This window comes from Ursus arctos, unplaced genomic scaffold, assembly GCF_023065955.2.
Source record: "Ursus arctos isolate Adak ecotype North America unplaced genomic scaffold, UrsArc2.0 scaffold_12, whole genome shotgun sequence".
NCBI classification, from domain to species: Eukaryota; Metazoa; Chordata; class Mammalia; order Carnivora; family Ursidae; genus Ursus; species Ursus arctos.
Genome location: NW_026622786.1, coordinates 52,876,879 through 52,900,211, shown reverse-complemented (window position 1 = coordinate 52,900,211; position 23,333 = coordinate 52,876,879). Strand labels below are relative to the sequence as shown.

General features: G+C 42.2%; 1 protein-coding gene and 1 pseudogene across 5 annotated transcripts in view; one reads left to right on the top strand and one right to left on the bottom strand.

The window, feature by feature from the left end:
• JAK1 (Janus kinase 1) overlaps nucleotides 1-23,333 on the bottom strand; it is a 156,688-nt gene that overhangs the window by 126,941 nt on the left and 6,414 nt on the right. Inside the window, exons 3-4 of one of the 5 annotated variants that reach the window (XM_044383777.3) lie at nucleotides 19,120-19,315; nucleotides 9,763-9,869 (exon numbers count right to left, since the gene is read on the bottom strand). The exons of 1 other annotated variant lie outside the window; for it this stretch is intronic. The gene's annotated coding sequence lies outside the window, so the exon portion shown is untranslated. Of the gene's footprint in view, nucleotides 1-9,762; nucleotides 9,870-14,433; nucleotides 14,524-19,119; nucleotides 19,316-23,333 lie in introns of those variants that run through there. 3 more of the 5 variants (XM_048220461.2, XM_048220460.2, XM_057310601.1) reach the window with 3 other exon arrangements.
• LOC123000970 (NADH-cytochrome b5 reductase 3-like) lies at nucleotides 12,488-15,153 on the top strand (annotated as a pseudogene).

The window sequence follows — 23,333 nt, the reverse complement described above, 5'->3', positions numbered from 1 at the left end:
AGATAATGCAGGCCTGGCACACGTGGTAGGCTTGGTAAATCATCTCTATTGAGCTGGGCTTTAAAGAACAAGTTGGGAGTGAATGAATGGAGACAATCATGAAAGAGGCACATTTCAGAGAAGGGGAAGAATAAATATCAAGGAAAGTCAAGATAGCAGCAATGACCCCCATTGTACTCAAGAAATCTGACTGCTATATAAATGGAAAAAGGAGAGAGGGCCTTGGTTGAGTGTATTTCCCTATACCAGGCATTGCACTAAGTGCTGAAGATTCAGGGAAAAAAGACCCAGTTCCTGACCTCTGATGCTCAGATTGGAGTGGGATAACAGACAGGTGAGTGTTCAGTGTGATTCATGCTCTGCTAAAACTGGTCATAGAAAATTACCCAGCCTAGCCCGAACAAATCAGGAAGAAAAGAAGAAACTACAAGGAGCAGATAAATCACAGGAGCCCAGGTGGGGATCATGGCATATTCAGGCAGTAATATATATATATATATATATATATGCTGTGGCTGGGGAATAAGATGTGGGTTATGCACAAATCTTGCCCGAAAGACATCGTGTGTTCTTGAGGTATTTAAGCAAGTTTTTATTTTATAAGAATCACCCTAGGGCAGAGTTTCTCAACCTCAGTACTATTGACATTTGGGGCCAGAAAATTCTTTGTATGGGATGCTTCCTGTGTATTGCAGGATATTTAGCGGTATCTCTGTCCTCTAACCACTAGATGCCAGTAGCAATCCCCATCGCTTCTCCTCCACGTCCCCCAGCCCCTCACCCACCTCCTGGCTGAGTTATGACAACCAAAAATGTCCTCAGATGTTGCCAAATGTCCCCTGGGGAACAAAAACCACCCCTGTTGAGAACCACTACTGTTAAAATAAGGTGGACGATGGATTGGAGGACAAGATTAATGTCCATAGCATTGCAGAGCTGCAGGCTACAAGTGATAAGATCAATATTTAAAGCAGTGGACTAGGGAGGGATAAACATGAAAGTGTCAAAAGCCTGAAGAGGTAGAACAGACTACATGGTAACTGATTTAGATGTGGGCGCTGAGGCAGAGGAAGAGACTCACGTGACCAAAATTTTCCAAATTAGTTGACAAGTTGACTAACAACACCACCAACCAAATTGGATAAGGAATTCAATTTCATGTTTGAGAATGGAAAAAAATTGGATAGTCACCCTATAAGGAACATATGAGAGAGAGAGAACAGTATAAAAGGAGCACTATACATATTTCCTTCTAATATGTAACATGTAGCATAAAACCCGCAAACCTGCTACAAATATTCACCTAAATTGAACTAAACTGAATGCAATGAAGTAGAAACCTCTTATCGGGGAAATTCTCAAAAAACAACCCCATCCAACCAGCAATCGTACACGTGGTTTTCTGATGTAAATCTTCATCAAAAAAGTGTTTGCTCATCAGTTTATTTCTCTGGAAAAGATTAGATTACAATGGGGAAACAGATTTGAACAATAAGGTTTGCCTTAAAAAGTTGTACTGAACAAAACTAAAATACCGTTGTATAGATCATGAAATTCAAAGACTTGGAAACTAGAGAAGAGAGATAAAAATCACTGTAATTTTGCAACCCTAATATAAATGTTTACCATATTATATATTTTTCTTCCAGTTCTTTTTTTACTAGGCATATTTTTAATTTAAGTATAATCATGGTGTGCATGTAATTTTATAAGTTGTTCCTTAAATTTATTTTAATTTATGAGCATTTTTCCATGTTACTACAAAAGTTTTTGTAACTAATAAATTTCTTCATGCAAATAAATAATAATTAAATATATACTATTTAGGCAATTATCTTAGGAGTTATTGAGTTAAACGGACTGCATATTTTTAGATTCCTGATTCATAGATTCATATTGGCAAGTCACTTTCCAGGAAGTTTCCAAAAATTTACACTGCCCTGAAAAATGCACACATTGTCAGGTTCTGCAACAATGAACATTATCGTCTTTTTTAAGATTTTATTTATTTGAGAGAGTGAGCGAGAGAGAGAGCACAAGCAGGGGCAGAGGGAGAGGGAGCCTGCCTCGGGATTCAATCCCAGGACCCCAGGATCATGACCTGAGCCAAAGGCAGACACTTAACCAACTGAGCTACCCAGGTGCCCCAAACATTATCATCTTAAAATGATTTACATTTTTGGGGCACCTAGCTGGCTCAGTGGGTAGAGCATGCAACTCTTGACCTTGGGGTTATGAGTTCGAATCCCACATTGGGTATAGAGCCTACTTAAAATTTAAAGGGGCACCTGGGTGGCTCAGGCAGTTAAGCTTCTGCCTTTGGCTCGGATCCTGATCCTGGGATCGAACCCCATGTCAGGCTCCCTGTTTAGCGGACAGCCTGCTTCTCCCTCTCCTCCCTGCTCGTGCTCTCTGTCTCTCTCAAATAAATAAAATCTTTAATTAAAAATTTTTTTTCCATTTTCTTATAGTCAAGTATGTTGACTGTTGTGGGTTTTTTGTTTATTGTTTGTTTGCATTGTGGTTTCCTCTGTGATTCTTTAGGAAGTCATCCTCCCTCCTTAGGTTAGACAAATGAATACAACAAATATTTGTTACGTGCCAGCACTATTCTGCACTGTAAATACAGCGGCGAAACAAGACAGGGAAGGTTCCTAGTTGGAGAGGATAGCTGAAAACAAGCAAATGAGTCAATAATTAGAATAACGTCAGATCGTGATATATGCTAAGGGGGGAAAAAGATTTAAGAGACAGAATGAAGGAGGATGACATAAATGTTTATTCTACATTACTCTGGGTTTTGTATAGCTCAATGCTTTAAATATCTGATTCTAAGCCCTCTGAATTTTCAGTGGATGTTCCAAAGTGTCTGAAGTGCTATTTTTTTAAATCAAGACTGTCATTTATATTGAAAATATAGTATTCAGTAAATGTTCTTTATTTAACAACCCCTTTCCCTTATCCCACCCTCCAAAGAAAAAGGAAAAGTAATATAAAATGTTAGGTCTTTTACCTCTAAACTAAATTTAGATAGTAACTGGACAGTTACCTCTGTGGTCTCTAATCCACTGAGTTAGTCTCCTTCACTTCTAGGTTATCGTATAGTTAACTTTATAAGAAACAGATCAATGGCTTTCCAAAGTAGCAGTCTCTTACTATATGCCCACCAGTGATGTATAAAATTTTCAGTGGCTCTGTATCTTCACCATACTTGGTATTACCAGTCTTTTGTAATTCTGGCAATTCCAATAAATGATCATTTGTGTTGTCCCAATGAATAAAGAATGATGTTGAGAATTTTTCATGTCTTCTTTGCCATGTGAATGAGTATCTTCTATTTTTGAAAAGTGTCTAGTCATTTACCCTTTTTTAAAATCAGTATTTTATCTTCTTATTATATCACTTTAAGAATGAATTATATTCTGGATATACGTCTTTTTATTGTTGATATGTTTTATACATAGAAATGTGAACAGCATGCCTTTTTGTTTTGATATAATGAGTGCATTTCAAACAACAAAAGTCTTAATTTTGATGATCCTATTTGTCAATTTTTAAAAGTTTTTGATGTGTGCTTTTAGTGTCACATTTAGGAAATCTTTGCCTAATCCAAGATAATAAATATGTTCACCCATTTTCTTCTAGAAAATTCATCTTTAGTTCTCACTTCAAGTTCTACGATACACTTCACATTTAAAAATTTTCTGTATAATCTCTGATTTTTTAGTACATAGATAACCAGTTGTTCCAATAATATTTATTAAAAAGAAAATTAGTCTCCTAAGGTGGGGAAATTATTACACTTACAGGAAAGAGATCCTTTCCCATTGTCTAGTACCATGAAAACAGTAGGCCATCAATAATACTGATGCCAAACTGAAAGTAAGAAAAGAGAGTCTGATTAAATGTAATGAGGAAGCAAGAGGAATGTATATAATTTTTTGCCTAGAAGGAATCATGCATGACATATAGTAAAAGTTCAGTAGATATTTGCTAAAAGAATAATTCAGAGAGAAAAAAAGATGAAAGCAGTGGAATCACATATGTACAACGGTGAATGCCCACTTTAAAACCTTTCTGGAATAAAATTCCTGAGGGAACACTGTCCAGAATTTTGATGCTTCTATCATGCATTTGATGAGAATATCAGTACTGCCCTAGAACTATTGCTTGAGATATACCTTGATGCTGATTTGGGGAACTTCCTCAGCTCACTCCTGTTAAGACATGAGGTTCATCTTCCTTAGGGGACTTCAACTCTCTAAAGATGTCAACTCTGCCCTTAGCCCAACGGTCCCAGAGCTGAGTAATAAAGGTGATTCTGGAGCAGTACAGATCTGAGTTTGAATTTCAGCTCAGCTGTGCCACCTAGCAGCTGTATACCCCAGGCAAGTTCCTAAATTAATCCTCAGTTTCCTCATGTGTAAAATTGGAATAAACTACCGAGCCCACTTACCGCAATAAATGCTTATGAAGATGGAGGAAGAAGGTACATACAAACTCACTGTGTCAACTACATTATGGTGCACGGCCAGCACTTAATTAGCTAGTCACTCACTGGGGAGCACACATTAGTTTAGGTCTTGCTTCAAGAAGCAAGTAAGACAGGATTAGATAAGCAAGAGATTTATTGGGGAAATGCCTGTCAAGGGGGAGAAAGCAAGAGAAGGTGAGGGAAGCCTCCAGACCATGTTGCAGCTTCAATATCTGTGGAAGAAAAGCGGGGGAACGGGAGGAAGGGATAGAAAGGGCACATTTCCAAGAAAACCTCAGGGAAGCCACTCGGGAGTTCTCAAGCCGAAGTGGCCACCGCTCACTGGAACTGGCCTGCCTTAGTATGCTTGCCGTGCTCGGTCACGGACATGGGAAGCCCCATCCCCACACAAACATGGTGATGGATGCACAGAGGAAATAGCCGGAACTCTCCATTAGTCATGCTCCCTGCAGGAGGAGATCTGAGCCGTGCACTTTCATGGCGGCTCCACTCTACCCATCGCACTGCTCAGGCCCACTTCTGTAGCAGCTTCAGGGAGCAGGACCTCCACAGGTCTGTGGACCTGTGTTTCTGTGGGGAGATTTAGAAAAGATGGTTAATGAGGCAAACTATGGCCAGGTCACTGCCATGGTTTCAGAGCCACAGCTGGTTCACATCCGCTCCCTCTTCTATCCATCCTTTTTGTTTGTTTGTTTGTTTGTTTGTTTGTTTTCTCTTCTGTCCATTCTAAATTCCTCTCATGCTTAGCTCTTACTTTGGCAGGTCCTGGTGGCTTACCTGGTGAAGTGACCCAAATCTTCCTTCCAGAGGGATCTGAACCCTTTGTAGTCACACCCTTCTCAGGCCAGGAGTGCTATACACTTCCAATCATGGTTCCAGCGGGGCACCTGAGTGCCAGGAGAGGCCCCTGTGTTCTCCTGAGTTCCACTCCTCTTCCTCCCTAGCTGCATGTGTAAAAGGAACTCTACCTCCTGCTGATGAAGATGGATTCTCCCTGCCATGAATGGTGACTCTTTTCCCCTGCTGGTCTCTGGAAACAAGGAATCCAAAGGGCCTTGGTGACAGCTATAATTCATAAACCCATAAGACTCTTCTTACATCCCCTGGCAAGGGCCCAGGACCTCTAACACTTGAAGAGACCAGAATGTGAACAAAGTTCCCCAGTGAGTCATTAGGATGATGGTAAATGGCACCACTCCTGCTCTGATTCCTTGGTTCCTGGATCCAGTCATTCTCCTAAGTGTGGACACACAGTCATGCAGAGGTCTCTGATTTAAACATATCCTATAGGAAGACAACCCAGTCTCTCAGAGGGTTGCCTCTTATCTGTCACTTCCGACGTGCCTTTCCAAGGCCTCCCAGCATTCTAGGAGGTCCGCTGCTCTAGACGGTGTCATATGTGATATATATGACCAGAAGACCAAGTGATCATAGGCCCTCTCTTTTTTAATTTTATGTAGTACGTTTGTTGTCGACACAATTGCCTCTTGGGACACTGTGAGCTGTTAACTCTCTCCGTGATTCCTGCAGACCACGCCCCTGTGGCTGCCCCTCTGTCTCTGCTGGTTATTACGGTATTATGGCCTCATGGCTTCTGGGAGTTAAGCACATCCAATTGGTCTCTGTTCCTTAGGAGGAGCCCCATCCTGCCCATGACTGTTAAGGAGCCCAGCTCTGGGACCACTCCCCTACTTTAAGCCCAGACCTTCAGAAGTGACTCTTAGTGACCTGATACCTCTCTCTGCAGTACATTCTTAATGGTCTTGGTGAATGGCGTGCCCTTTGGGGCTGCCATGAAACATAATCCTCTCCTGGGGCTTCTGGCCTTACATGATACTTCCACTCTACAGGCCCCTTCCCTCAACTTCTTAATCCTTCCTCTGCCTTCCTCCAGGGCAACTTGGGCATCTCCACTTCACTCAGGTTTGGCCATCACTTTTTCCAGGCTTCTAACAGCCATCCCATGTATTCCACGGTGAGTTTGCCTCATCCTCTCAGGTCCTTGCTAGGGCGTTAAATGCTGTGTCTTGGAAAAAGACCCCTAAGTCTGAGCTCCAGATAGTTATACTTCTCTTGGGCAAGTTTACTGATCACTTATATAAGTGACTGCATTTCTCCTGTTGATTGTTAGGAAGCTCAGAATCAAATTTTAGTCATACATGTTTATTTTTTATGATTTATTTCTTTATTTGAGAGAGAGAGAGAGCACCTGGAGCAGGAGGAGGGGCAGAGGGGAAGAGAGAGAGTCTCAAGCAGACTCTGGGTTCAGCGTGGAGCTAGATGCAGGGCTCATCTCACGACCCTGACGTTATGACCTGAGCCGAAAACAAGAGTCAGACATTTAACCAACTGAGCCACCCAGGCGCCCCTAGTCTTACATGTTTTATATACAGGTACTATATACCTTATGTTCCATCTTCGAAACAGCTTCATCTTTCTTCTTACTTCACACTGACTCTTTCGATTGCATTTGTTCAACACACTATCTGCCCAGCACTGTGCTAAGTACATATATATTATCTCATTCCATCTTGGCCTCCCCTACTGTGGGATCTTGGGCAAGATATCAAATTTCTACAAGATTTTATTTCTTCACCTGTAAGTGAGGAAAATCATAATGTCCACTTGATAGGGTTATCATGGGGATGAATAATCATAGTTAATATCATTAGTTATTAGAAGACACTCAAAAGTTTTTTTACTTAAAAAGTCCAAATATCTGATATAATTATAAGACATCAATGTAGTAATTTCTGAAAAGATGAACATTTGCTTATCATAAAAACACTCAATATACAGAGCAGAGTATTACTAATCTTGTTTATTATGGCTTAATCTAACGGAAGGCTTTTGTGGTTCATGTAATTAACAGCACTATAACAGAATCAATAAAGCTGTTATAATGAATGTTCATACAGAAATGTTCATTTATGGGCGATACACACACACACACACACACACACACACACACACAAGATAAATGGGATGATGGCCCCATTGGAAGGCAGTGAACCCAAGGATTCTTTACTTCAAAATCTATTCAGTTTTACAGGAATATTAGATTGCTTTGGACTGACTTACTAACTCTGATAATGAGGCTTATTCTACCCCAGGGATTTAGTATACTGCATTAATAATGAAAACACTATTCTGACAGCCAAGCTTAGAGCCTGGAAAGGCCACTGGACCAGAAAGCATGGGACCTGAATGCTCAGTGAGCTCTGTGATTGACCAAGGAAACATAAGGCAGTCTGTTTAACCTCTCTGAGCTCGTACTTCTGGGTTAGAACACATGATTTTACGACGTCTGTCAGCATCAAAATTCTGTGCGTCTTTATTTTTTAACCTCATAGTATCCATGTAAAAGTGATTGGCCAATAAATCATATTTGCATTTGCAGTGGAAAGCCTAAATTACATGCCTAAGAGCAATAGGAAAATAAATTATAGTTTAACAAGAATTAGATTTGATTTCTCCCCAAGTTCTAACCTTCTAGGATTCTGGCAGGAGAGTAATAGCTAGGACTCATAGATTCTCAGAGGTCCGTGGCACCCAACAATTCAACTCAGTTCAACAATATTTATTCAGTACCAGTATATGCCAAGTACATACTAAATTCTTACGTTTCTGAGAATATGATGCAAGATACACATGATCAGTAACCAAACAACTATGTGTATAGGATACTATACTCAGCCCTTAGCAAGGGTGGTCCTCAGAGACTGTGGTATATAGAAGAAAAGGCAAAACATCCCTCTGAAAAATAAATGATCAAGTGTCAAATAGCTGACACAGAAGGGAAATGGCATAAGATTGCAGAGACAGGAAACATCCTGAAAACCCAGGTAGACTTCCTGGAGGGTGAGATATGAGTTGAAACTTGAAAGATACCAAAAAACAAAGAGATGGGAAAGTGGTAAGCCTATTTAGATGGTATTTATATCCTTCCCAGAATTTTTAGGATTAGTTTTACTTTTATGTGTGAAATATATGTGTGTGTTGTCTTTACTCAATTTTAGGTACCACGACAGCAGAAACCACACATAATATTTATATGATTCAGCACAACAGATATTTACGTTGTGCCTACTATGTGTGAAGTACAGTGCTGGGTAAGTTTGGAGGGGAGGGAAAGGTAAAGAAGGAAAGAGAAAGAAATCAGAGATATAACTCGGAAGTCAGCAGAGGCCCCTTTCCCTCTCAAAGATCTGGGTAAACTTGGTTTGAACCCCCAACTTTTAACCTGGCCTGGGGACGTCTACAAGTCCTTTCCAGAGCTGGATGACATCCAAAGGGACACTTCCACCTCCTCACATCTAATCTGTTCTGCACAATATTGAAATGAAGCTCTGCCCCTTCCCGGTTTTCCCATCAAAGGCACTCACACAAAGCCGCCTGGCTTGGATGCTCATTGCTGGAGATGTAGGGAATGGCGGGGAGGAGTCAAGCAAGGCTGTGCCACCAGCTGCTCTCTCCCTTTTCCCTCTGCCCTCCCTCCTCTCCCTTCCCTCACTCTCCAGCCCAGATCATCCCCAAGAATTGCACATTCTCCCTGTAGTACCCACAGCAAGCGGCCCCTCCTCTCACATCCGGGTGCTCAGGTTCCAACATTCCACCTCAAGCTCTCCAACTGATTCGGTTATACCCAATTTTCCAAACCTAGATGCTTCTAGCCCCAAGAGGAATTTTGGCGCCAGCTATTAAGAGATAGTGATATTCTCTGCACCTTGCTTCAAAGAGATAAGTACACTGGTAACGCTAAGAGAAACCCAAAGTGCTGGGGGGGGGGGACAGAAGCAGGAGAGAGGGCGGGAGGGGGATCATGATGGGTTCCTTGACCTCTTCCAGCTGGTCTCCCTCTCTCCCCTCACACATTCATACAGCATGTACTGTGGGCATCACTCTTGGGGAATCTGTCTCTGCTGCCTTCTATTGCTATTTCTCCTTCCATCTGTCCCTGTGTCATGTCTCTGACCCATGTTTTGTGGCTCCAACACAGCAGCATTCCTGTTTCCTCCCCCAAAACTCGCATGAGTCATGGGCCTCCCTGATGGGTCTGGAACCCCCCTTGCGGGAGCTGTATAATTTACCTAGTTTCACAATTACCTTCCCCAGATTTTCCCCCAAAATATCATATAGCAGGAATTTGTTTCAATTAAAATAAATTAACATACCTCTAAGGATGCATTGAGTATGTAACCAATTTGCTCGAGATGGCTGGCGATGTCCATTAGTGTTACATGGAGGAGGAGCTGGAAAGGACTAACCTGTACTGGGGCACCCCAGGGGCCAGCCGTCTGCTGCCATTCCCACAATCATCTTTTCAGGTGAGATGGGGTAATTTGCCAAAGGTCACACCACTTCAGAGCAGGCACTAGAACCGTAACGCAGGAATATTTGGCTTCAAAGCTCCTGTTCTTTTCATGACACCACATCTCTAAAATAATAATACTCCCTTGGGGACATTCAAATTCTCATTATTAAAAAGAAGGACAGTTATTTGATAGGATACAAACTAAAGACCACTCCAATGTTAGAGTCCTGGAGTCGTAGAAAGAATACTGACTCTGTGACCAACAAGCGGCTTCACCTTTCTGAGCTTCGGGTTACTCATTTGTACACACGATTTTACAGAATTGACATTCAACACTAAATTAAATCATATCTATACCTATTTAATATATAGTTAATTTAATATCTAAATCTAACACTTTCTGGCAAGAAGGGTTCAGTAGACCTGCTTCCTTTTACAGAATGTAAAATGGGAGTTGACAAGTCCGACATTCCATTTAGTTGGGCAGGTTTTTTAATTGGGTTAACACATTACATTATTTGGGAGGGGCATTCGTTGACTTACACGTGAGCCGCTTAATCACTAATTCACCATCTCCCAAAAGCAACCACAGTCCTTGGAGATAAGTTGACATTGCCATCAACATCACAGGAAGCCCTCTTCCACAATAACTATGACCGTCTCCTAAACGAAGTGCTTTCAGATTGTTGCTATCAGCCCAGGGAGGAGGTAAGAGGATTTAAGGTGTGAGCATTATAAGATGTCGGGAAGTTCTGGAGGCTGGTTTGGGGAGATGGATCCACTCTTCCCAGTCCCTCAACTACACCAAGTCCTACTGGCTCACGTTTCTAGGAGCACAGTCTTGGTTGTGAATCAGAACGGGGTCTTAGCTCCACCTATTCCTAGTTGTAAGACTTTGAGTTTTAAATCTCAGTTTTCTCATCTGTGAAATGGGGATGATGGTAGTTTCTGTCTTCTAAGGTTGTTGTGAAGATTAAGTTACATAAGCACTTAGTTCAGCGTCTAGCACATTGTAAGCCCTAAAAAAGTTGGTTATTGTTGTATTAGCAAGGATCAGGGCCTTGAAGTCCTAAGATACAGGGCAGTAGAAGAGGAAAGGAAAGGCTTCCTGTTGCTGGAGGATCAAGTTCAATGTCACAATAGGGCATACAAAGTCTGTCATAATCTGGCCCCAAACCTGCGCTTTACCCTTTGGTTACCTGCACACACTCTGCAAAAACCTCCTTAGCTCCCCGAGGCAAGCGGGATCCATCCTTCGGTTTCACAGAGCACTTCGCATGTACTTTTGTACTTTTTCTTATCACACCTTATCCCACTATTCTTTTGCATATCTATCTCCAATCTACCCAACTCCATCCCAGTGAATTTGTGGATGCTAGAACTATGTATCATCTTTGTATTTGCAGCCATTCTGTGAGTCTTGGATGGATGAATGGATAAGGAACATGGGACAACACAGTGACTTACTTGGTCAAAGGATTAAGACCAGGAAACCCGGATACAGGGTAGGATAGTCTTTGTTTGCTTCATAGATTTTCTTAAGCCTGAGCTTAAGGGTATGAGCACAAGTGTAGAGCACATGACATTTGCAGAATCATTTGCCTGATGGGGGTCGTGGGGCAATCTGTGTGTGTCTTTCAGGGAAGCAGGACTGGCTGGTGGCTCCTGGCAGGGCCAATATCAAGCAGAACACCTTAGCAACCAGGGAGCCAAGGCAGGATGATACCTCTGAGTTCTCCTGCTATCCTCAAGGTTAGTATGTTAAGCAGTTAGGAGCGGCAAGCCCTTCCAGGTGTGGTCAGTTGCCAGCAGGGCAAACAGACTCATTGGTAAGGCCCATCGTCCTGTGATTATGTTCACTGTAAACAATGATGCAAAATCTAAAGATAGAAAGTGGGTATGAGATGTGATTCCCACAGAGGATAGACCATCTGAGGATAACACTTCAAAGTACCTGGAATATAAAATATTTAGGACATAAGGCAATATAGAGGGAGATTATGTATCTTGACTATATCCTATTTTCATTTTATTTTTTTCTTGTTGTTACAGGCAACTGAAAATGATATTTATTGACTGATCACTTATTATGTACTTCATGCTTTTTTGAAAAAAGTGATGTGCTGGAGTCAGCTCTGACTGGCACGTGAGAACAGATCGTGTGCATGTCTCCTCAGCTCCACGTTAGATGATTCCACACTGGCGCCTTAAAATCAGTCACTGCAATAGTTACACTATGGAAATTGGCAAACACTACAAATCAGGGTTTCCCACTTCCACATCCTCTGCGAGCTGGTTGTTAAACACTGACCCAGCACACCACTGGCTTTAAAATGAATGAACCCAGTTGATCCTCCTAACACTCCCATTTTACAGAATGGAAAATTAAATTTAGACAGAGTAAATAACAAAATAACTTACTACAAACTTTTTGGTAGCAGAGGAAGGATTAAAATTCACACCATCTACCTCCAAAGTTGATGCATTTAATCACTTAATCATGATGGAGAGAACACTTCCTAATTCATTTTATGAGACCAGCATTACCCTGATACCAAAGGCAGATAAAGACATCACAAAGAAAGAAAATTACAGGTCAATAACTCTTATGGATGCAAAAATCCTCAACAAAATACTTGGAAATCAAGTCCAACAGCATATTGAAAGGATTATACACCATGACCAGGTAGGATTTATCTCGGGAATGCAGGAGTAGTTCAACATAAGAAAATCAGTGTAATAAACCACATTAATAGAACAAAGGTAAAAAAACGAGAACAAAAACAAAAAACTATGATCATCTCAGTTGTTGCAACAAGGGATTTGACAACATCCAACACTCTTTCGTGGTAAAAACACTCAGAAAACTAGGAATAAAAGGGAACTTTTCTAACACGATAAAGGGCATTTATGAAAAGCCCACAGTAATAAAAGACTGCAAGCTTTCCCCCTAAGAATTGATAAAGCAGTGGCAGGGTTTGAGAGGATCGACTCCAATTTTGAAAAAAGCTCTGTGGATAAAATGCTATCAAACAGCATCACATGCTGAAGAGAAACCATTCATCAAATGAAGAGGTGACTGATGCAGCAAACTTCGCTGTTGTCTTATTTAAGAAATTGTCCCCGCCACCCAACCTTCAGCAGCCACCACCTTGCATCAGCAAGCAGCAACACCAAGACATGACCCCCTACCAGCAAAAAGAGTACAACTCGCTAGAAGTTCAGGTGATGCTTAGCAGCTTTTAGCAATAAAGTATTTGTTTAATTTAGGCATATACTTTGGTGTTTTATTTTTGTTTTTGTTCTTAGGTAAGCTTCTTAAGATTTTATTTATTTATTTTTCAGAGAGAGAGACAGAGAGAGAGAGAGAGAGCAGCAACAGGCAGAGGGAGAGGCAGGCTCCCCACTGAGCAAGGAGCCCAACACCGGGCATCATCCCAGGACCCTGGGATCATGATCTGAGCCGAAGGCAGACGCTCAACCAACTGAGCCACCCAGGCACCCCTACGTTGGTGTTTTTTAGACATGTTATTGCACACTTAATAGATTACAGTATAGTGTAACCACAACTCTTATATCCACTGGGAAACCCAAAAATGCACTTAACTTGTTTTATTGTGATATTCGCTTTATTGCAGTGGTCTGTAAACAAACCCACAATATTTCTAAGGTACAGCTATAAATGGAAAGACATCCATGTTCATGGATTGGAAGACTTAATATTGTTAAGATGGCAATACTCCCCAAAGTGGTTTAGAGATTCAACAGAATCTCTATGAAAATTCCAACAGTCTTTTTTGCAGAAATGGAAAAACCTATTCTCAAATTCATATGGGATTGCAAAGGGGCCCAAAATACACAAAACAATCTTAAAAAGATCAAAGTTGGATGGACTCACACCTCCTGAATTCAAAACTTACTACAAAGCTACAGTAATCAAAACAGTGTGATATTGGCATAAGGATAGACCTATAGACCAATGGAAGAGAATTGAGAATACAGATATAAACCCATACATTTTTGGCCAACTGATTTTCCATAGAGGCATCAAGTTCATTCAATGGGGAAAGATTAGTCTTTTCAGCAGAAAATGTTGGCACAACTGGATTTCCACATGCAAAAGAATGAAATTAAACCCCTACTTCACATCATATAGAAAAATTAACTCAAAATGGAATCATAGAACTCTTAGAAGAAAATACAGGGGTAAATCTTGGTGACCTGGATTTGGCTATGGATTCTTAGATATGACACCAAAAGTATGAGCAACAAAAGAAAAAAAATAGATAAGTTGGACTTCATCAAAATCAAAAACTTTTGTGCATCAAAGGATATTATTAAGAAAGTGAAAAGAGGCAGCCCAACTGTCTTGGCCCAGGCAGCAGCCACCACCACCAGGCCCAGCTGAGCATCTGGGGCATGTGGTGCTCTCCCCAGTCTGGTTCCCCTACAGCCTGCCCAGGTATCCAGAACTGGGCTCCAGCCAACACCTTTAAAAGCCTGGACATCAAGTACCCACTGTGGCTCATCAACAAGGAGAACATCAGCCATAATACCCAGTGGTTCTACTTTATCCTGCTGTGGCCCCATCATTCTAGGCCTCCCCATTGGCCAGCATATCTACCTGTTGATTTAAATCCACCAAAACCTGGTCATTTGCCCTATATACTCATCTCTGGCCATGACACCAAGGACTTAGTGGATTTGGTCATCAAGGTTTTCTTCAAAGGCATCCATCCAAGTTTCCTACTAGAGGGAAAGATGTCCCACTACCTAGAAAACAAGAAGGTTAGAGACATCATTGAGTGAGTTCCAGGGCTCAAATGGGCTGCTAGTCTATCTGGGCAAAGGGAAGTTTGCCATCTGTCCAGACAAGAAATCCCAACCCTATCACCAAGATGGTGAAGTCTGTTGGTGTGACCATGGGAGGAATGGGCATCATTCAGATGCTGCAGGTGATCCATGATGAGCATCCCATGTGCCAACTGCTCTTTGCTAATTGGACCAAGAAGGACATCCTGCTGCAGCCAAAGCTAGAGGAACTAAGGAAAGAACATTCCACTTGCTTCAAGCTCTGGTACATGGTGGAAAGAACCCCTGAAGCCTTGGACTACAGCTAGGGCTTTGTGAATAAGAGATGATCTGGGACCACCTACCACCCCCAGGAGTGGAACCACTACTGATCCTGCCCATGAGCCAGTATCCCTGCCTGTCCAACCTGGACCCCATGGGTCACTCAAAAGAGTGCTGCTTCACCTTCTGTTGGCCAGGCCCTGGCAGCATGCAGAGCCCAGATATCACCATGCCCTGTCTGGATCCACTACCCCCCACAATCATTCTTTAACACTGTGGCCCAAGTTCAGCCTGGCCTACTCATGCCCTGGGTGGTTGCCCAGCTGAGCTGACCTGGGGGGTCCCCCTTGGAAGCAGAGTTCTGTTTCAGGGGGGCCACAGCTGGCCACCTTAGGGCAAGTCCCTACCTGGCTCTCACTCAGCCCTGTCCCTATCCTCATGACTCGTCCCTCCTTCTGTCCTTCTCCTTGCCCTCTGCCATATACATACACTATAGGACTGAGGCTGCCAGCAGCTCGCTCTGCCCATCTTCAGTGGACCACAGTCTGGAAATAAACATAAATGTATGGGCAGCCCAGAGCTTCAGGGGCCAGGGGGCCCCCTGTGCTTTTGCTTGCCACCCGTCACTGTCTGCCTCAGAGCTACAGCTAGGCTTCAGGAGCACCTGACCCTACGTGAGGCCCATAACAACAGAAATTCTAGGGCGTGAGGGTGTGATTAGAGGGAGGGATGCTGGGGGTGAAAGGCTGCCTCTTATCCTAGGGCCTAAGCAGGCCCCAGCCAGCCAGGAGGTTGGCTCTCTGAAGTGGGAAGAGGGCGTTGGCTGAGGGCTCTGAGGGCTGGCACATGGGCCATCTTGAAACCACAGCATTTTCCCCTAACACACCCAAACATTCAGGCAGCTTGGGAGTTCCAAAGCTGTCAGCTTGGCAGAGTCCTATTCACCACGAAAAGGGAATTTGGATGGGGGGGGGGGGGAACTGGGCTCCTGGCTGGGGCCACCGACCCTAATGGCAGAGTTCTACCCCCTCCTCTTGCCTTGGCCCCCAGTGTGGGGGAGATTTTGGGCACAGCCTCCTGTCTAAGAGACATTCTCTGTGGCTTCCACATTGCCTTTAGACAATAGCTGTTAGCTTTTTGCATATCAACTTTGTCAGAAGATTTTTTACAAGCAGAAAAAAAAAGTTGAAGTAAAATTTTGCTAATATTTTTTTAAAAAGTGAAAACACAACCCACAACACAAAATGGGAGAAAATATTTGCGAATCATGTATCTGATTAGGATTTAATATCCAAAATACATAAGAACTACTATAGCTCAACCCAAAACAAATGACTCAATTTAAAAATGAGCAAAGTACTTGAATAGACATTTATCCAAAGAAGATATACAAATGACCAGTAAGTGCATTAAAAATGCTCAATGTCATTAGTCATTAGGAAATACAACTCAAAACCACAGTAAGATACCACTTCACACCTATAAGGATAGCTATAAAAAGAAAATGGAAATAACAAGTGTTGGCAAGGATCTGGAGAGATTGAAACCCTCATCCCCTGCGGTGGGAATGTAAAATGGCACCGTCCCTGTGGAAAATAGTTGGGCAGTTCCGCAAAAAGTTAAACGTAGAATTACCCTATGACTAGGCAATTCCACTCCTGGTAGACACTCAAAAGAATTGAAAAGAAGGACTCAAACAGGCACTTGTAAGCCAGTGTTCATTGCAGCTTTGTTCACAATAGCCAGAAGGTAGAAACAATCCAAGTGTCCGTCAGCAGATAAATGCATAAACAAAATGTGGTAGGAACATACAATAGGATACTCAGCCGTTAACAGGAATGAAGTTCGGATACATGCTACAACGGGGATGAACCCCGGAAGAAGTCAGATGCAAAGGGACAGATACTGTATGAAATATAGAATATATGAAATATCAAGAATAGACAAATTCATAGGGACAGAAAGTGCACTAGTGTTTATCAGGGCCTGGAGGAAGGGGGTATAGGAAATCTTGGCGTGAAGGGTTCAGAGTTTCTGTCTGGGGTGATGGAAAAGTTTTGGAAATAGATCATGGTGGTGGTTACACAACATTTTCAATAATTAACACCACTGAGTTGTACCCTTAAAAATGGTTAAAACGGCATCTTTTGTGTTATGTATATTTCACAATAAAAAAAAAATCCTAATTAAACTGTTCTTATCAACCCTCCAGTGAATTTTCCAGAATCTTCTTTTCTCCCTCCGTTGAGCCTAGTGACCTAATGTTGCCTACTTCTCTCCCAATTGCTTGAAGCCTTTTTCCTCCATGTTGTACACTTGGCAACACCTGCGGAGAAGCATGCACCAACCAGCGCTCTATGCTGGCCAACCACCAGCGCCCTGACAGGAACTGCTGATGTAGAGCACAGGGGATTAGGGAAAAAACTTTAAAAGGAGTACAAAAATATGTTGGTATTGTAAGTATGTATGTATCAAAAGTACACTGAATAAAAGTCCTAGAAAGCACAGGTAAACCACATTTGACTGCTCAGGGAACTTATGCAGGGAGATGAGCTTTTTCCTGGATCACCTCCCTCAGTGGTTTGGAGAACAAAACTGTGGCATCTCAAACTCCTGAGGCAGATTGTCCCCCAAGTATTAGGCCACAAAGACTGGATCTCTTTAAAAGATTTAGACCAGCCTTTATTGTGCTGATCCTTTCATGTCCTCCCTACGAATACTCTCTTGTTTTGTTTTGCTGCGTTTGGCACAATGTCTGTTTGACTACTTGGCCTTTTCACAGTTATCTTGAAGCTTCAGGGTGTTTTTCTGTGGGCCAGAACTTTGCTTTATAAAGTGAGAGCTTGGAACATAACAGCTTCCCTGACTCTGTTCTATCCCACAGGTCTGCCAACATGTCAAGGGCAAGGGGAAACTCCAATTGCGTTTTTGCTTTAGAGGCCTAGATGCATTTTTCTACATACATTTGTAAAAAGTCAGATTTTTAAATCTGAGTGTAAAACCATATACAATAATGGTTAAGAGATGAGGCACTGGCTGTCCTCAGATGTTCCACATCGACTCTGCCCCTACTGTGTGCCTCGGACAGGTATGCCTTCTGCCCCTGCGAGCAGCGATTTTCTCATCTGCACAGGGGAGGGTAATAACATCTACCTCAGAGGGTTATCGAGAGGTCTAAATGAGGGAAAGTACAAGAGGTACCTCCCACAGTGGCCGACACAGACTCTGTGCTCAAAGGGTTAACCCCTTAGTTACTTTATTCGTTGCAGAGCATCCACGAAAGCCCACAGACCTCCTGCATGAAATTTTCCCCAACAAACATGAATGAATGTCTTCTCTACATTCCGAAAACACTTCATGAAAATGCAAGTGATGCTGGAGCCATGTACCCAAACTTTGGTCAAATAAACTCTTAAGCTGGACGCCTGGGAGGCTCAGTCGGTGAAGCGTCTCTCCTTCGGCTCAGGTCATGAACTCGGGGTCCTGGGATCAAGCCCTGCATCGGCTTCCCTGCTCAGCGGGGAGTCTGCTTCTCCCTCTCCCCCTCCCCCCCGCACGTGATCTCTCTCTTTCTCTCTCATGCTCGCTTGCTCTCTCTCTCAAATACATAAAATCTTTTTAAAAAAATAAAACAATAAATAACAAAGTAATAAAATTAACTCTAAGTCCTTCGAGAGGAGGCAGCACTGTCGTGCGCTCTTGCCACCCTTAGAACCAGACAAAATGGGCCCTGAAGAAATGCTTGTAAATTGAAAGACTGAGAAGCAGTTTGGGGCCCTGCAAAAAGCACTGGACTTGTTGCCATAAGATTTAGGTGCTAGGCCTGGTTTTCATATGTGCAGGCTTTGTGAGACTGGCTAAGAAACTTGAAGGTAACTGATCTTCGGTCTCTGCGGGGTGTAATAAGCGGCCCAGCTGCCATAAATGGAATGTTTATGTCCCCCCCCCCGCCTAAGTTCATATGCTGAAGTCTTAACCTCCAATATGAAGGTATTAGAAGGGGCGACTTTGGGGAGGTGATCAGGTCACGAGGGAGGAGCCCTATTTCTGCCATGTGAGCACACGACGAGAAGCTGGCCGTTGGCTCCCCAGAAGGGGGTTCTCATTAGAACCTGAGCAGGCTGGCACCTCGATCTCAGATTTTCAGCCTCTAGAACTATGAGAGAGAAATTTCTACTGTTCATAAGCTGCCCAAGGGATAGTACTTTGCTACAGCTACCCAGTCCGAGACACTAACCTATTCTCAGTGCAGAACTGCTGAGAGACTCCGATGTGACACCATACGCATGAACGTGCCTGGTTAACTCCTACAGTGCTGCAAACGTCACCGTATGTGGATTCCTGCATTGTTGTTTGGAATCTACGTAAGTAACCCAGGTCTCCTACTGCCGTCTTCACTCTAGGCTGCTGCTAAATGTCCTTTGGTTCTGGAACTAGAAAGGAGCAGAAGAAGAGGAAAAAGAACTTGTAGGGTTTCAATCACTTACAATGAGGCTGTTGTCAACCAGTTAACAAGTTACAGCTAAAGTTAAAGCCCATTTGGTTCTACTGCAAGGATTAGGAGACTGATAGACTTTTAATGGTAAACTCTTAAGTCCACAAAGGCTTATGCTCCAAACTCCCGTTAGCAATAATGCAAACTACGCCTGTTAGGCCTGTGGAGAGATGAGAGTTGAATGGGATCTATAATCTATCTGACTCAATGTCATCAGTTTCCCAATAGCCCCTTCAAACAATCAGACGCCAGTGAAATGCCCTAAGTGGAACTAAGAGCATTGATTTAGGAGAACACAGACGGTCTAGTTCAATGACGCTTTTCAACATGAGGAGCCTACTGATATTTTAAAATCTTGATGTACCTGTGCACGTTTATTTTTTGTTGATTAAAAAAGAAAGGCGATCCTTTAATGATGAGAAGGTAATAAAAGAGGTAATATACATGAATATATCACCTCAAATATTTCCCCTAATATTTGGATTTCCCCTCTTCTTTTTATTATATAAAAATTGATCACATTTCTTGAGGCTTTTATAAATGAGAAAATCTTTCACATTGCCTTTGGTTTATAAGAAATGAACAAACCAAAAGGAAAGGAACATTGAGCTCTTTTATCTCCTTCAAAACAATCACTGAAGGCCTCCTTTGGATAGTCATGCAACACTGTGCTTGCTTGGAATTTTCCCAATTACAGAAGCACAAATACTATTTCTCCCTTATTCTTACACTACATTTGTTCAGTTATCAACTCCTGTCACAACTTCCCCTAAATATCAGATATCTGCCCGTTTCCTTCTAGTGCCATCACACCCACCCTAGCCGCAGCTCCTTTATTTATTTTGAGAGAGAGAGAGAGAGGGAGAAGGAGAATGAGAGCGAGCAGGGGGAGGGGCAGAAGAAGGAGAGAGAGAATCTCAAGCAGACTCCCTGCCGCGCAGAGCCTGACACGGGGCTCCCTCTCATGACCCTGCGATCATGACCCTGGGATCAAAACCTAAGCCAAAAGCAAGAGCTGGACTCTTAACCGACTGAGCTACCCAGGCACCCTCAAGCTGCAGCTCCTTTAAAGCAGACCCAGACTGAGCTAGTAAATTCATGGGTGTTCTTCTTTCTTTAAATCTCCTGATACTGCAGTCCATCTCACATTCTATTACTGCACAGAGCATAAAAAATCTGTGAGGGCAGGGACTGTGCCCTACATTTCCTTATATTGTAGGTACAGTGACCATATTTCCTGAACAAAAAATCTAGACACGTGTACATTTATAAAGAAAAATAAAAAGAAATCTGAAATTGGACTTTTCTCCCCAAATCTGGGGATATTGCTATCTAACAGATGCATTCTAGCAAAATGTATTCTACATTGTATATGTAAAACACACATGACTGATGGGTTGATTGCTTAGCCTGTTTAGAATAGCCTGTTTGGGGCGCCTGGGTGCCTCAGTCGGTTAATCGGCTGCCTTCAGCTCAGGTCATGATCCCAGGGTCCCAGGATCGAGTCCCGCATCAGTCTCCCTGCTCAGCAGGGAGTCTGCTTCTCCCTCTGCCCCTTACCCCACTTGTGCTTGCTCTCTCTCTCTTTCAAATAAATAAATAAAATCTTAAAAGAAAAAAAAAAGAATAGCCTGTTTATAAACTGATAGACTGAAACCCTTATATGGCCCTCGATCTTTTGTTGTTGTTGTTCTGCACTTGAAAAACAAATAAGTTTCAATTGATTGCCAGCAGTTAAAAATTGCTGATTTCACATAAAAATCAAGCTACTCTTGAAAAATGTGAAGATCTAAGAAGACTGGGTCATTAGAAATCAGCTCGAGCTAAAGTCTACCCAAAATGGGGAAATCTAATAAAACTGGAAACCCAAAGGGGGCCATACTTCCAGTGTCAACAGGAAAGGAAGCTGCTGCACAGAAAAGGACAAGAAGGAAACGTGCATGTCTGGATCTTGGCACTTGGGGGAGGAGACACCTACATCTATACCAATGTCGTCCTCCAAGTGCCAAGGATAGTGTGATTATAAATTACCAAAAAATACTTATATATATATTTTTTAATTTTTAGTTTTATTTTTATACAATGAAAGGATGTACTTGGTAGAACTGTATTATTCTTGGTAGAACACAGTTCAAAATGTGTTTGTCTAAAATAGTTTGAAAAACAGAATATTCCAACTGATTAAACGCTTGGATTAATTCTGAGTTGCCATGCAACACTCTATATACATTATAAATATTGGAAGAATTAGAATATGAGTCAATGAAAACAAAATTTACATTAACCATAACCTTTTAAAAATTATACCATTTTTAAAACTGTCACTTTTCTTTTATGCATCAGGAATACAATTCCTACTGCTTTCCTGTTCATCATAAGCATCAGTTTGTTAGCAAACAGACATTATACCCTCCTGCCAGCTGGACTGCCCCTTCCTCAGGATGCCCCCAGCCCTATGCTGTGCCTTTTTCTATAGCTCCATAAGCGACCTTATATTATATACGGTCATTTGCTAAGTCTACTTCCTTCATCGTATTAAAAGTTCTATATGGCACAAACATTGTGTTTGTAACCTACACAGTGAGCATTCAAAACACATTTTTATATTTCAAACTAATTTCTCCCAACATGAGTGAGGAGTAAAACAAATATTTGTAGCAACTATAATTGTTGCTTCATTTCAAGTAAAGTAAGAGAAAAAAAGAAAATAAAAACTTAATAGATAATTAATCTTTGATGAGAAATTTATGGAATGCTTACTTTGTGGCACATACCATGCTAAATGCTTATAAATTAGTTCTCAAAATTCTCAAAACAATCAATGAGATATATGGTACTCTATTAACAGAGAGAAAACTGACAATTAGGGATTAAATCATGCATGCAAATATTTGCTGAGCAGGTGCTCAGGGCACATTGAACTATCAGTGGGGATATAACAGAGAATCGACTCTCTGCCTTTTGGGGAACTTCTTTTCTTTTTTTTTTTTTTTTAAGATTTTATTTATTTATGTGACAGAGAGTCAGCCAGGGAGAGAAGGAACACAGCAGAGGAGTGGGAGAGGAAGAAGCAGGCTCCCAGCGGAGGAGCCCGATGTGGGACTCGATTCTGGAACGCTGGGATCACGCCCTGAGCCGAAGGCAGACGCTTAATGACTGCGCTACCCAGGCGCCCCGGGGAACTTATTTTCTACTGGAACATGCTAAGATGATGTTAGAATACATAATATATTAGCATTCTAGATTTATATATCACTCTATGCAAATGATAAGCTTGGACAATGTGAGTTCATGTCTGAAATGGGCCCATTCTCAAATAAAAATTTGAGACTGGAGCACCTGGGTGGCTCAGTCGGTTAAGTGTATGCCTTCAGCTCAGGTTATGATCCCAGGCCCACATTGGGCTCCCTGCTCAGCAGGGAGCCTGTTTCTCCCTCTCCCTCCACATGCCCCCCTGCTTGTGCTCTCTCTCTCTGTCAAATAAATAAACAAAATCTTAAAAAAAAAAAATCTGAGACTGAAGAGCTGAGGCTCAGACCCTCATGACCTTGTCAAGGTAAAAGTAACTCTCAAAGGTCACTCTGTCCTTGCTGGCAGCATTCAGCCTGTGCAGATCTGATCTCTAAACTTCTAGTAAACAGAAAATATTCTCAAGAGAAGATTTGTAATAAAAGGAATCAGATAGAAATAAGATACTATGGGATTAAAGAAATAAAAGAATTAAGGCCACACCTTTGAAAGCCAGATATTTTTCTGTCTCGCATATAAACCTCAGTGAAGAGCAGGGGGAAGCCACAGCAGAACAGAAGTCAATGCACAGAAGGGACTTTGGCCTCTTGGCCTCTAAGTGGGATGGGATGTCTAGGAGAAGGATGACACTTCCAGGCACCATCACAATTCATGCTGCAAAGCTGTGGCCCCTAGCTGCTATGCCATTTTGAGTTTTATTTACCTCT